Raw genomic sequence first — 14,247 nt, forward strand, 5'->3', positions numbered from 1 at the left:
TATACTGGAGAGCATGGACAAAAGCCTTACTGAAAGTCTTTTGGGTTGAGTCATCAGAGAGGAAACTAAAAGCAAAAGTAAAGGCAAATTCTGAGTATAGCTTATCTGCTTTAGAGTAAAATATATGCTGGAAAACCAACTAGAATACTTTGAGGATAGTCTACATAGAGAACATACCATTTTAGGGATAGGATGATTTCCAGAATAGGTGCCCATTTGTGGAACAATATAAGGGTATTTTAGTGGGTGTTTCCTTTTTTCTGAGCTGCCAAAACATTAACAAGAACTAATAAATCAAATCATTCGAAATGCAAGAAATATATACATTCATGTAGCCCACAGAGACAAGGCAGACAAGCCTACAGCATAAAGTGCAGTGTGCATCTTGAACTTCAAACTGCCAAAGACAGGCACAAGAACAGCAGCTATGGTATCCCAAAATGGCTAAGACTCCCTCTCAAAGGGCCTCAGATCTTCTTTAAACTGACGCTCTGCTTGGCGTTATCTATTAGCGCCATTTCCCTTAGTGATTTTTTCTAGAAACCCTGTGTTCGAAAATTCATGCCACCAAAGCATTGGGTCAATAAGTAACCAGTGCTGGGCCAGAACTAATCGCGTCAGAGAATTGGAAAAAAGTAGATCCCTGTGAGGAGAGGTCGGATAAACAGAGTGCCCTAATACTACTAACTTGGAATCCCAGAACACATTAGCCTGAAAAATCTGGTTAGGTTTCCACATAATTATTTCCCAGTAATAAGCAACAGAAGGACAGAAGACAAGTATATGCACAGCTTCCACTTGACCTGCCACATCTCGAAAGCATTTATGATCTTGTCTAACATTCATTATATAAAGATGGTAGGGCGTATAATACAAATCATTTACAAACTGGAATTGATGATCTTTAACCTTCCAAACGTTTAAAACACTGGGCCAGAGAATTCGTACAGTTGATGTCATCCAAAGGTACCCTCATCTCAGGAAATTAGTCACAACTTGCATCTTATCAATGTTGAGCTTGTACCCCAACACAACACCAAATTCCCTTGCTATTGTGTCTACCGCCGACAGAGCGATTGCCGGAGTAGGAGTCAGGATAGCCATGTTATAGTCGTAGGCTAAAACCTTAAGTTCAAGTTGATAATTTTACAGCGGGAGAACGTCATTGGACATTTTCAAAGCTTGGCTATAGGACTCAATATAGAGTGCAAAAAGATGGGATGAGAGAGGGCACCCGTGCAGAGTTCCCCAGTGATCATTATGGGGTGTGAGAGATTACCCAAGCAAAGAACTCTAGCCTTAAGGCCCTTATACAGTTGTTGAATCCATATAGTTCGAGGATAGCGAGGATAGCGAGGTTGCGAACCCTCCTTAGGGGGTCAAAATGGATAACAATGAGCCTTTTGGATCATGCTGTCTATATCCCAATCGCTTACAGTGACAAAGCACCCCCTCAAGAGATGGACTATATACCCTTGGCACATTCTGGAATGCCAAGAACCCTGAGACTATTCTGACTTGATCTGTTCTCCAAATCCTAAACCCTAGACGAGAGGGTGACGATCTGAGATTCATGCTGCAGGGATTGTTTTGACTTCACTATGGCTACTAGCACGGCCTCCTGAGTGGTCTCAACATTGCCAAGGCGGGTATAAGCCTAGAAAGTTTCTTCAGGACAACTTGCGTCTTTAGGTGAGCAGTTTTGAGCGTGAGTGAGTCCTTGTGGTACCCCTCCTTCTGCTGTTATAGAAGGTCATTAACAGTAGACAAGGTAGAGGAGCCAGGCTCAGTAATGGGAAGGACCAGATCCCCGCCCCTGACATCCTTTGGTAGATGAGAAGCAGCAAGGGAAGTTGGAAAGGTGTCTGAGACTGAAGAAGAAGGGTTTCTGGGGGTGAGCTCAGTGCCATCGGGGTACCACACGAGTTCACCTTCAGATACTAGAGCAGATGTCTCATGATCAAGCAACCAATCCATGAAGGCTTGTGTTATCAGATCTTCGATTTGAGTAATTGTGGTGCATCAGTCCCAACCTCTGGTCCTTTGCTATTGAATGCCAGGTTACCCCCTGCATCTATGGCAGTAACTGACGATAAGTCCTTGAGACTATTCATAACAGCTGTGCACCCTGGCTCGTGGCCCTCCAGATGGGAAGTCCAACAGGCTCCCAGAGCCTGCTAAGTGGAAGAAAGCCTTGGGGGGTTCTTGCAGGACATGAGCCTGCGGCGGGGGTGGTTGTTGTTCAGACGTGGAGATAGCCTTATCAGGACTACCTGATGCTGCTGCATCCGCAGGGCCTTCTAACATACCAGAGGGAGATCAGTGAGTATTGTTTTTTTGCGGTCAATCTGAGGCCCAGGATTAAGCCCAGCACAAGCTGTGGTGAAAGCTGCCGCACGCGATGTTTTCTCTCCTGAGTCAGCAGTGGAGGTCTCTGATGAATCTTCTCTGGGGTACCCAGTGTCACCCGCTCCCCAATTACACAAGCCCCTTGTTGTAGGGGAGTGATATAGTGAACTAAAGTTCGTATAACATCCGTTATATTCGATTTGGTCCCCAGAGCCTTTTTGCAGGGTGCAGCTATCGACGGTAGGCCTCATGGTACATGACTGTGTCACGCCCCTCAATCAACTCCCCAGCTGTTGTCTAAATCTCATAACCTGATTGATTTGGTAGCCACCACTTTAACAAGCTGGGGCCATTTCTTCCCCGTTCTCTGTGGGCTGCTGAGGCGAGCCAGGGTACTTCAAACAGTACCACCCCTATCCGAAGGCTTAGCTGGCATCTTAAGAAAACAGATACTGGGGGAAATTTGCCACAAAAAGGTCCAGCTCCACAGCCCTAGATTCAGAGGTCTCTCTTCCCCAGCCCTGCCCAACAGCTGTAAGAGGGAGAGCCAAGAGAAAAACAGCAGTCAGAACAAAGTTGCAGGGAGATGTCCTGAATTTCTACAATAATCTCTACTGCTGCAACTTCTCAAAACATGGTGGCGCTGGGCTAACTGTGTGTGGCACTCTCCTGAGCAGCACAAGAGATAGAAAGGAGTGATGGCCTTTGAGACCACCCAAGACCTGCAGCAATTTAGACCCTCCCACCTCCCTCTGACCTGATGTGGCAGCAGCCAGGAAAGTCCCCTAGAGTATTTGTGTGTTACTTTGTAGAGATGGGGGAGATGCCGCCTTCATGAGCTGAGAGGCTGCGGAGTTCAGTGGCTTTCTTCAGATGGTTTCTCCAATAGTGGGGGAGTGGGTGAAGCCTCCTCTTCGGCGAGGGAGATTGCAAGGGTTGTTTGCTAAGAAGTGTTGTTCCAGGAGAGAAATCAGATGGTGGCCAGCAAAGGGCATTTTCTTGAGGGAGGGAGAGTTGTTGCCTGTAATTCTAGGAAGCGTCTCTCGTGCCGAAGTCCGAGTTGGAGGTCCTCTGAACAAACTGTTGTTGGAAACTGGGGTGGCATGGTGAGCAAAAGAACAATGGCTTTAACTCATATCTGTGACTGGAGGTGAGTGTTTGAGAAGTTTCAGCACTCTGTCCATCCTCCATTTGTGCTGCTAAAGTTGCCCTAAGTGGCCTGGGTATGCCCAGATGTGGGTTCCTTGCTCACTGTGCACTGCATTCAAGCTAGTCTGGCTTATGAGGGGTGATACCCTGAAACCAGTCCCAGGATGCTTGTTTCTGGTCCCGAGAGGACCTGGCCTGGCAGTTTGGGCTGGATTGTTCCCATAGGAAGCAGGGTCAAGACTGATTTGCATTTAGCTGGGTCCAAACTGGGGTGTCATGGTGAGCAAAAGAACAATGGATTTAACCCAGATCTGTGACTGGGGATGAGTGTTTGAAAAGGTTCAGCACTCAGTTCATCCTTTTGTGTTGCTAAAGGTGCCCTAAGTGGCCAGGGTATGCCCTGAAGTGGGTTCCTTGCTCATTGTGGCAATGGATTCAAGCTAGCCTGGCTGATGAGGAGTGATACCACAAAACTGGTCCCAGGATGCTTGTTTCTGGTCCAGGGAGGACCTGGCTTGGAAGTTCAGGGTGGACTGTTCCCATGGGAAGCATGGTCAAGACTGATTTGCATTGGCTGGGTCCAATCTGGGGTGGCACACTGAGCAAAAGAACAATGGATTTAACCCAGATCTGTGACTGGGGGTGAGTATTTGAAACGTTTCAGCACTGTATCCATCAACCTTTTGTGTTGCTGAATGGAGAGTGGCCTTACTTTCTTGGTGTCTCTGCTGCTAATCTGAGGCAGCTCGAAGTAGTGGGACGTTTCCAAGTTAATTTTTCTCTATTTCTGTTTACATCATAACTTTGAATTGTGAGTGACACATTTAGTGAGAGATATGGTAAGAAAATAGTGCCTCATCTTAAGGTGGTATCTTTTACGATACAACTCAATTAAACTACACATAATTAGGAGCAAACAGATGAAACTCCTAATCAAAGGATACGCAGCCCCATTTCCAGTGCCCTACTTACTGATACCATATAGAAATTGAGCTCCCATTCCTGAGGTGCAGAGGTATGTTTCAGGAGAAAGCATGTGATGATACAAACACACAAGGCTATGGTGTAAGATGAAGTGCCATCTTTCACTTGATCATGTGAAACCCTGCAATAATATAGTCTACATGGTCTAAAACCATCTCAAACATAACTGACAGAAAATTATTTTAGGTAAAAACAGCTCTCAATTCCAGCACTGTTCATGTGGAATCACCTTTCATAGACCTTCAAATGGCTGGGGCTAGCATATTACCTGAACATTTGAGAGTACACGGTTTAGCAATACACAGGAAAAGATACAACTCATGTGACTTAAGCAGAAGGGTTTCTTGAATGTTGCCTATGATGTAAAGCCATACAGAGAGGGGCTCGAACAGCTGCTTCCAGTCACAGAACATAGGAATTGCATGCAATAGGGCATTATGTCTCGAGTCCTTTGAAGTGCTTGTGAGTTTGTTGTTAGAAAGAAGCTCTCTTTGCTGAAGGAGTGGATTGCTCCAATTTCACATGCGCAATAACTCCAAATTGAAATGAATACAATAGAATGAAACAAGGGAGGCATCTGATATGATCACTAGTAGCCCCCAGTTAAGCAGTAGGCTTGGGTCTTTTTATGATGATACCGGAATTGCACCCTCTAGAAGGGAGGATATGGTTTTAATAGGTCACAGCCTAACAACAAACCTGTGAACCTTCCTGTGTTGCTGCAGATGAGAATATGGAGTGGAAGTACCCACCCATTAAGGCTAAATAGCAAAAGCTCCTTACATAGAGTATGACCACAGTTTAGCTTGGCCCCAACTACTGCCCCGGCTATACTCGCTCTATAATTTGGGTTTCATTCTCTTGATTAATATTAAAGTGGTAGCAAGTGGATGAAATCACTTAATTTATTTGGCTTTCCAGACGTATTTGTTTATCATTAGAATTTCCTGTTTCTAATTTATTTTAGTTTATTACTGTATTTTCTGATGTTTTCAAAGATTTAAAATAATCAGGGATTATCTATGTTTACTCTTTTTTTCGCTCCATGCAAAATTATGTAGCTGGTGTTTTACCATTGCTTATAAAAAAATAGCTTTTTCCCTATTTCATGCATTCAAAATCTTGAATTCTTCAGTTTGTACTGAAAAGCAATTATTCCAATATCAGTTATAATAGGTTTGCACTGAAAACCAGAAACTTTAATCATAATCTATCACTCCAAGGGCTTGATCCTGTCCTTTAGAATTATTTAACTATCGGCCACCTTACATCAGAGTAGTTTGGCTTATTATTTCATCAGGAGTTACGATTAATGACAAGCAACTTTGCTTTATCTTTGTTGGAAATGGCACATTTTTGCAGGGCTATTCCTAAACGTTTTGCCTCTGACCTTCTATTTTTGCCTGTGCTGCATTTCATCTATGCTGGCTTTAGGACTATGGGCACTTTACGACTGCTGACCAGTGCTAAAGTTCAAGTGCTCTCTGTCGAAATTGTATTGGTGGTTGGTTTCTCGATGATTGGCATAACTGATTTACTAGTAAGTCCCTAGTATAGTGCGCCAGGAGTGCCCAGGGCCTGTAAATCAAATGCTACTAGTGGGCCTGCAGAACTGATTGTGCCACCCACATGAGTATTCCTGTAAATATGTCTCAGACCTGCCACTGCAGTGTCTGTGTGTGCAGTTTTGAACTACAAGTTCGACCTAGCAAGTGCACCCACTTGCCAGGCCCAAACCTTCCCTTTTACTACATGTAAGAAACCCCTAAGTCAAGTCCAAGGCAGCACCATGAAAAAGGTGCAGTGTATCTAAAAGGTAGGATATGTACTGGTTTGTTGTACATGTCCTGATAGTGAAATATTGCTAAATTTGTTTTTCACTATTGAAAGAGCTATCTGTCCAATACGGTAACATGTGGATTGCCTTGAAATATCTTTTAGGTGTAATTCCCCTTGGAAGTCGATAGAGAAATGGAGTTTGGGATCTCTGAACTTATAATTTAAAAAAAATACATGTTTTGGTGAAGTTGGTTCTTAAATTGTAAGTTTGAAAATGGCACCTTTAGAAAGGGGGCTTTTTCTTGCTTAACCAAGCATACAAGTCTGGGTCAGGACAACAGTTGGTCTGTTTCTGAATTTACTCAAGACAGTCACACAAAGGGAGCTGAGGTATGCCCTGCATTTACTGATGGTTCTTCCTGGGCTAGAATGGTGGGAGGAGCTGACACTTGCACCTGAATAGGGCTTTGCCTGTCCTTACACAAAGCAGTCTCCAACCCCCTGGAGTGTGTCTGGGGCCAGGGCAGGAAAGACAGGGTCTTGTGCACTACAAAGACTTTCTTTTGAAGTTTGCCTACTTCAAAGGGAGAAATTGGTATAGGTACTGGACCTCTGACCTTGCTAAGTTAGAATTCTTCTGGACTGAGGGGATTCTGCCAGGAAGAAGAGCTAGATGCTGCAGGAGGGACTGCCACTCCACCTGTTGCTTTGTTGTGCTGGCCTGCTGCTTGCTGCTTCAGACCTAGGAATGAAAGGAGTGGATTTTGCTTTCTACATCGTGTTTCCAAAGGTTCTCCAAGGGCTTGGACTGAGCTTGCCTCTTGTTAGAGGTCTTAGAGACATCAAAGACTTCATCTACCAGCAACTTGGCTTTCTTGTTGAGAGTCCTGGCTCGCCAAATGGTGCCAAATCCAGTTCCTGCGCCCTTGGAAGTGAGCTCTGTTGTAACCAAGAAGAGACCAAGTAACTCAACTCCAGAGCGACTTCAGAACTGGCACCGCTGTCCGACTCCATGCCGCTGCCTGCACCGGAGCCGTGGTCCTAGCTGAGTCCGTCTGCGACCGAAGCTGCAGGTTTGACGTTGCTGAAGCGCCTCCTAAGTCCCGCCACACCGTGAGTCTTGAGTGTCTGGACCCCGATGTCCAGGACACCCAACTTCGCTGCAGCCCCTGTGGTGTAATTGCGACACCGCAGAGTCGACACCTTGAGTCTTGACCAGTTGGATTATTCAATCTCACGTTGTTATAAGGAACCAAAGACTCACCATCAATGCCGCATCACCACCCCTGAAACACTAAGGAACCAATGCCTCACCTCCCCTGCCTAGCAGTAAGGAATCAACACCTCACTTTCCCCATAGCAGTAAGTAACCGATGCCGCACCAGCTCCAGCGATGCCTCACCTCCCCGACTCCGTGCAACGTCTTTGTTTCCTTGTTTTCCAAGGTACTATACCTGGGGTCAGTGTGACTCCGTGACCGGCCCCCGCACTCCCTCATGAGTGGCGTCGGACTGTTGGCAATGACTCCGTCAAGACATTGTAATAGCTCCAGTTGGAGCTACTGCATTTCTAAGCACTTTACTGAGATTTAATCTTGGAAAATTCATATCTTTGCTTGTGTATGTTGAATATTTGTCTTTTTGGTCTTGTTTTACTCAGATACATATTGGCCATTTGTCTAAATTGGTGTGGAATACTTTTGTGGTGTTTTCACTGTGTTACTGCGGGTGTGTACTAATATTTTACACATTGCCTCTGAGATAAGCCTGACTGCTCGTGCCAAGCTAACAATACCCAATGCGTAAAGCTATTTTAGATCCATTCATTCTTTTATTTCCCAAAATATCTCCTACACCCTTGAGCTATTATTTTCTGGTACCCATTAGGTTCAGTCTACTTGGGTGCCATTGGCATAGTTGTAGTTGTAATTTTTTACTTCCAAGATGAGAAGCAGAATTTATGTAAATAGTAAATAAAAAGGATAAACAATATAGGGGATGGGCATGAACCTGGAGGTAGTCGGTGGACAACTCTTTCAAGAGACGTCTTCATGTCACCCGAAACTGCTCTACTTGACTATTACTCAAAAAGGACTAAAATTATTTCTTGGCCAACTAAGGAAGTTTGTAAACAATATCAAAGAAAGACTATGGCACTGCTGGTGTTGAGTAGTTTTGAGGAGACTTCTCGAATGGCTTTGGCCTCTTGTAATTTCTATAGCCTGTTCTACACTAACAAATAAGTGGGAGAGAGTTTCAAAAACAACATTAAAATACTTGAAGTGAGTACAACTTGCAGTATACCAAAAGAATGCCAAAAGGTATTGGCAGACACTTACATAACCACTACCTTGAGCCCAGTATAAGTCAATGTAACAATGCAGATTTTATTTGAATGTGCTGGTTATGCTATGTTGTCCGGAAAGGATGGACTGTACCCTTGTTCAGAATGTATATACTGAAATTACACTCCTTTTCCTAATCATACATGGTGACATTTACTAACTACTGCTAAAATATGGCTTCTATGTATCGTACACGTGTGAATAAAGAGAGATGATTATGAGTAAATATAAGAAGAATTAGATACAAGACGTTCTTACAGTTTTCACAAGGCCGTAGAAGATTTTCAACTGAATACAAGAGTAAACAATAGTCATCACTTCGGGTACCAGGTACTAGTTTAAAAACAACCACCTCACTTTATAATGGTCTTGACCACCTTTTCAGATTACCACTTCAATATGGTCATTTATTTTGCTGACAATGTTAATCCAATGTTGTCCCTGTTACTCTGATTGAAACATAAGGTTATCATCTCTAAGGGAAATCCCTCTCAGACAAGCTGTTAAGCCATTAGCAGTTTCCTATAAGAGAAAACACAAACCCTCAACCAACTATTAAAAATACTCTAATCAAGCACTTCTGGAGATTTGCTTAACAATGCTGCCAGTTCAAAGCCTACACAAATTTTAAGCTAAGAGAGAAAGTAGAATAGTACTCATCAATGGGCTTTCAGTAGCAAATTTCAACCTTCACTCATCAGCTTTATATCTTCCTTCCTCCTTAATGCAAATTCATATCCTTGTTTATCCATAATGAGAAACTCTCCTAGAATGTGTATGATGTCCCACGTTTCTCACCTTTAATAATAAAAATGACGGCTGTAATTGCTGTTGAATACAGAGAACCAACATCTCCACAGAACCACTCTCAATCTTTCTGTGACTGGTGGACTCCCTACTGTAAGACAGCGCATTTTGGAAGTTACTACAATCATCAAGATGGTGTCTGTTTGACAGCCAACTCCACAGCGTCAAGGGCACATCACCCGAGCTTTATTTTGCTAGAAGGAGCTGTTCACCGACCTGAAAAACCTAGAATCCAGCCTGCCTGCTAAGAGAGGGAAGGAGCCTGCTAATGATGCAGGAGAAGTGAAAGTACAGGAGAAGCTAGGCGCAGCAGGGTGAAGGTGGGGTCTGCCAGAGAAAGGAGGACACAAGAGAGCGATCTATGTGCCCCAAGTTATGATGGATGACACACTCCTATTTATGGTTCCAGGTGGGAACTGCAGGATCACTGCTGTCTTGTTGCTACTGCAAAGAGGATTGCATGAGTGGCTAACCCTATACAGCTGTAATCTCTGTATTGCTGCTACCCTATAGCAGTACACCTCAATCTAAGACTGAGGCTGGCTTGTGCTTCTCGGCCTGAAGAGCAGGTTTCAGCCCGAGCTATATTCATTAAATAGTCAAGAGCCTAGCCTGTGGGAGATAGATTAAATTTAGTTAAAGTTAGAAACCAGGTGAGATGTAGAAGGCAAAATCGGATAAGGATACGGACCAAAAACACATCTGAGGATCTAAAAAGCAAATAAGCAACACCAGACAGAATCTAGAGTCCCAACAAGGAAAATACAATATCTGTATGTAGTGAGAAAAGGTATGACTGCCATCAGCAGCAGTAAGTGATTTTTGGTATGTAAAGTTAAAAAAGACACATTAAAAGTATGGTCTTCCCAAGCAGGAAATTGATAGAGGGAGTTATTTAGAGTTTGGCATATGCTGGAAATTCACTAAAACAGATCGATATCCTATGTAGAGATTATAACCATGTTTAACCTTCTGCATCCACCAAATTCTAAATATGGCAAACTTTAAATATGTTAGACTTTAAATATTCTTCAGAGTAATCCACTTTAGGGATAGCTTCATAGTAGCACCAGACATAAGGAGCAACTGAAGGCCCTTGCAGAGTTTTAATTGCATGATCATGTAGAATGTGTTGGGAAACCCATTGATGTTAAGGAGCTTCTGGACATCAAAATCTCTACTTAGGTGGTAGTGGTTTTTAAAATTATGTAACTTTAATTCTTTAGCATTAAGAGAAATTTTGGAATTTCGTACTCTTGGGTTATTCACAGAGTTTTAGATTCTTGTTTTAAAAAAATATATAAACCGTAGTATTAAACTAATAGGTTTAGACCAGTTAAGCTTTTGGGCATCAACCCCCCTTGTAGATGGGTTAAGAATGAACTTTTTAAATGTTGAAATACTTTTTATTAGGAACAAAAACACATCATGGCATTGCAAGCACCCGCCAAATATTACTTGTTTCATATTTCATAAAGAAATACAAGACCAACAACCTAGTGTAACGTGTTATAGAGCATCACTCCAGATGAAGGCAGAAACTGTCCTCAAAGACCCATTCATAAAGCTATAGTGGGGAACAGATGACATTTGCACTAGTCAAGTAAATAAACTCTCTGTAGACACCCGTGAAAGCAAAGAGAAGGAAATAATATCAGACGAGCCTAGCAAAATAAAATAAAAATGTGCAAACAACAAAGAGAGCAATATTATTGCTAGCTACTGCAGGCCCCTTTAGTGGCGTGATCAGTATGCAACTTCAGGAGGAAGCCTCAAGTAGAAAAAACTGGAAACTCCCCCTCTGTGTTTGACAGTCAGTCCGTGGGGACCATAAAGAAATACCAAACCATCTATCTGAAAATCAACACTAAATTGAAGACACTACAAACCCAGATAGTAAAGAAAGTCACCCGGCTGAGGTTAGGGAACCAAAGGCCACAAAAGGCTGCACCGCAAGCACCCCACTACAAAATGCACTAACCTCTCCCGGTGTGTCCCGTGGAGGCAATGAAAGATGGAGGAAGGGGGCCACTACCCTGAGCACAGCGATTCAAAGAATGTCAACCTCTCCCACAGCGCAGGACTCTTACTTGTTTTTGGAATTTCATTTTGTTTGGCTTAGGCCTGGGACTACACAGACAAAAGTCCTTTTGGTGGTTGTGAATAGAGGAGGAAGGAGGCCACTCCTCTGAGCACTCAGCTACAAAATGCTCCAACCTGTCCCGCAGTGCCAGGCTCTGGTAAGAAAAAGAAAACAATATTCTTTACTAGTGGAAAACTTTCTAGCTAAAGCTGCTGAGGCTTTTAATGAAGGAAAAGTGGCACTGAACAGCACTTAAGCTCCGGTCTCAATGCCTCTCTTGCCATCAGTCCATTCAAAGACGTTCTTGTTGTGAATATGCTGCTTCACAGTGAGAACAATCTCAGGCCCAATGGTAGTCCCACTCTACATTTGGGAGCAAACCTTTGCATGAACCTTAGCTTCATGGGGCAGATGGGGGAGGGGTGCTTGACTTTTTTGTCTTGTCACAATTTGCATCTATTTTTGTTGATTGTTTGGTACAATGCAAGCCCTGTTAAATGCAGCTCTTAAGCCAATTAAAAGTAGGCTATTGTTATTTGAATCTCATATTTGACAAGTGCATTGTTTCTTGGAACGTTTCAACAATGAGTGATACAGATATGCAAAACTCCTCAGAACACATGAAAAGGATATCTGTGCTATTGAATATACCACGTTTTGCTAGACAGAACCCAATAATGAACCACAACCCTGAAAGAGTGAGTTCACACTGACAGTCACTGACCATACCTGGCAAGCAGCGCCTGATGTTATGGTTTTAGAAAATCTTTCCCCATTAAGAAATCGACAAATTGTGGATCCAGTGCAACTCAAGAATAAGATAATTCATTGTTTTTGCAACAGATTAGGGGCTGTGTTATTGTGGTTGATGATGTCTTTTTGACGCATTGATGCATAGATGTCCTGGATTTATCAATCACCTAAAAGCTGTGAAGGTGACTGTATCATATTTACTTAAAAAAATTAAACCCTTTTAGGTACAGGGCTTTCCAATATGGTATTGGGTAGGTCGGTGGACTCAGGAATTTGTGCTGTTCTTTCAGGAATTTTTATGACCCGCATACATTCCTCAATATCCAGTTTATAGCTTAAACTAACTCTTATATGATAATGCTAGCATTTCTGATCTATTACAAGATAATACATTATCTAGGAGTCAGGCAATATCTGTTGTGATATACTATATCATATCAAATTCACATATGGCTTATGTCCTGGTCATATCTGATAATAACATACAATTAATTTCTTGGAATTTAGCAGGTACACTGTCTAAAATGAAAAACAGAAGAGTGGCTTAACTTAATCGGAAATTCTAACATTCTCATGTTACAAGAATCCTGGGATGTGAACTCACCATCCATTTAAGGCTGTTGCACCCATGCTAGTTAGGCTCTGCTGTCTCTGTTGGGTGGAGTCAGAAATGGGTGGGCTTTTACTATGAATCTTGTTACCCTTGAATTGTGAGGTTGTGAAGAGCCTACATGACTGTCCAATATTGTTATTAACCTACCTTTTATTATTCATGGTTCATATTTCTTTTTACATTTTAAAATGATAATTCTAAGGGCTCAGATTGCTCCAATATTGCTGTGCTTTTGAAATTAATCATGAGTAATCTGTTAATTTTGTTAGGAGCTTCCTGCTGTTTTGGCTGGTGACTTCAACATTAAATTGAGACTAATGATTTCTATTTGGGAGTCATGAGAAGGGGACAAGAACTCTTCCATGATGGCACTTTTTATACTAGATCTAAACAAAAGAAGGCATTACAAGAGATTCTGACTGAGTACAACGTGTGACATTTCTTCCACCTCAGATTGCATTTCAACTGTAGACTCTCGGTAGTGACAGAGCGTCATAAATTACATCTCTGTCATCAATAATATATGGGATTGTCTCATGTAATTTTTGGTATTCATTCATAATTTCAGTGATCACAATCCCCTGCATTTGACATTTTTATGTCCCAGTAATTTCTTCAATAGGGTGAATATTAGGCCTCATAAGGGTTCTACTACCGAACATAGAAAAAGACTGACATGGGATATGGTCAATCCTGACAATCTATTAAGAGATGTATTCAGGCTTCAATAAAAGGACATAGAACAGTGCCTTTTGGACGAAGGTGTGCACAATTGGTTCTGGGAGGTCTTTTTAAGATTTGTGCAACAGATTCCTCTTGAGGAGTGAGAGTAGGAATTCAATTCCTTGGAAAAAAGCACAAGTGATCTGATAGTACATTCTCCACAGCCTTCTCTGATTTAGATTTAGTTACAAAACCCATTCCCCACAATATAAAGGTGAAGTATATACTATAAATAAAACTGCAATTAAGGCTATGAAAACAGGTATTCTGGGCAACACCTCCAGTGGAGTGGGCTCTGCTGGTAGATCTAAAGATCAATATTATTTTTGGAAAGTGGTTAATGCCCCTTATCTTAACTCTCTAAATGGCATAAGGCTCGACTCTCTTATTACAGCCATTAGCTGGGTTGCCTGTCCTAGTGATATTTATCTTTACAATCTCGTCTTAAACGAGATAACAACTCAGGATATGACACGAGGAGGAAGGTGTCCTTTTGTGTATATGGGGTCATTAAAGCCACTGATGATAGCCCTACCAGTAAAAGTGTTGGTCCCACACGGGAGTCCCATGAATTTCTAAGAACAATACAGTGCTCTGAGTCTCTGTTATCACTCATATAATGAATGAAGAAAGTAATTCACCTTTACCTAAGGTGTGAATCAA

General features: G+C 42.4%; 1 protein-coding gene across 2 annotated transcripts in view; it reads right to left on the reverse strand.

Annotated features, from left to right (window-relative positions):
* The window catches only part of ATG2B (autophagy related 2B), an 860,766-nt gene that overhangs the window by 466,819 nt on the left and 379,700 nt on the right, over positions 1-14,247 (reverse strand). The window lies entirely within an intron of this gene.

Source organism: Pleurodeles waltl, chromosome 9, assembly GCF_031143425.1.
Source record: "Pleurodeles waltl isolate 20211129_DDA chromosome 9, aPleWal1.hap1.20221129, whole genome shotgun sequence".
Taxonomy (NCBI): Eukaryota; Metazoa; Chordata; class Amphibia; order Caudata; family Salamandridae; genus Pleurodeles; species Pleurodeles waltl.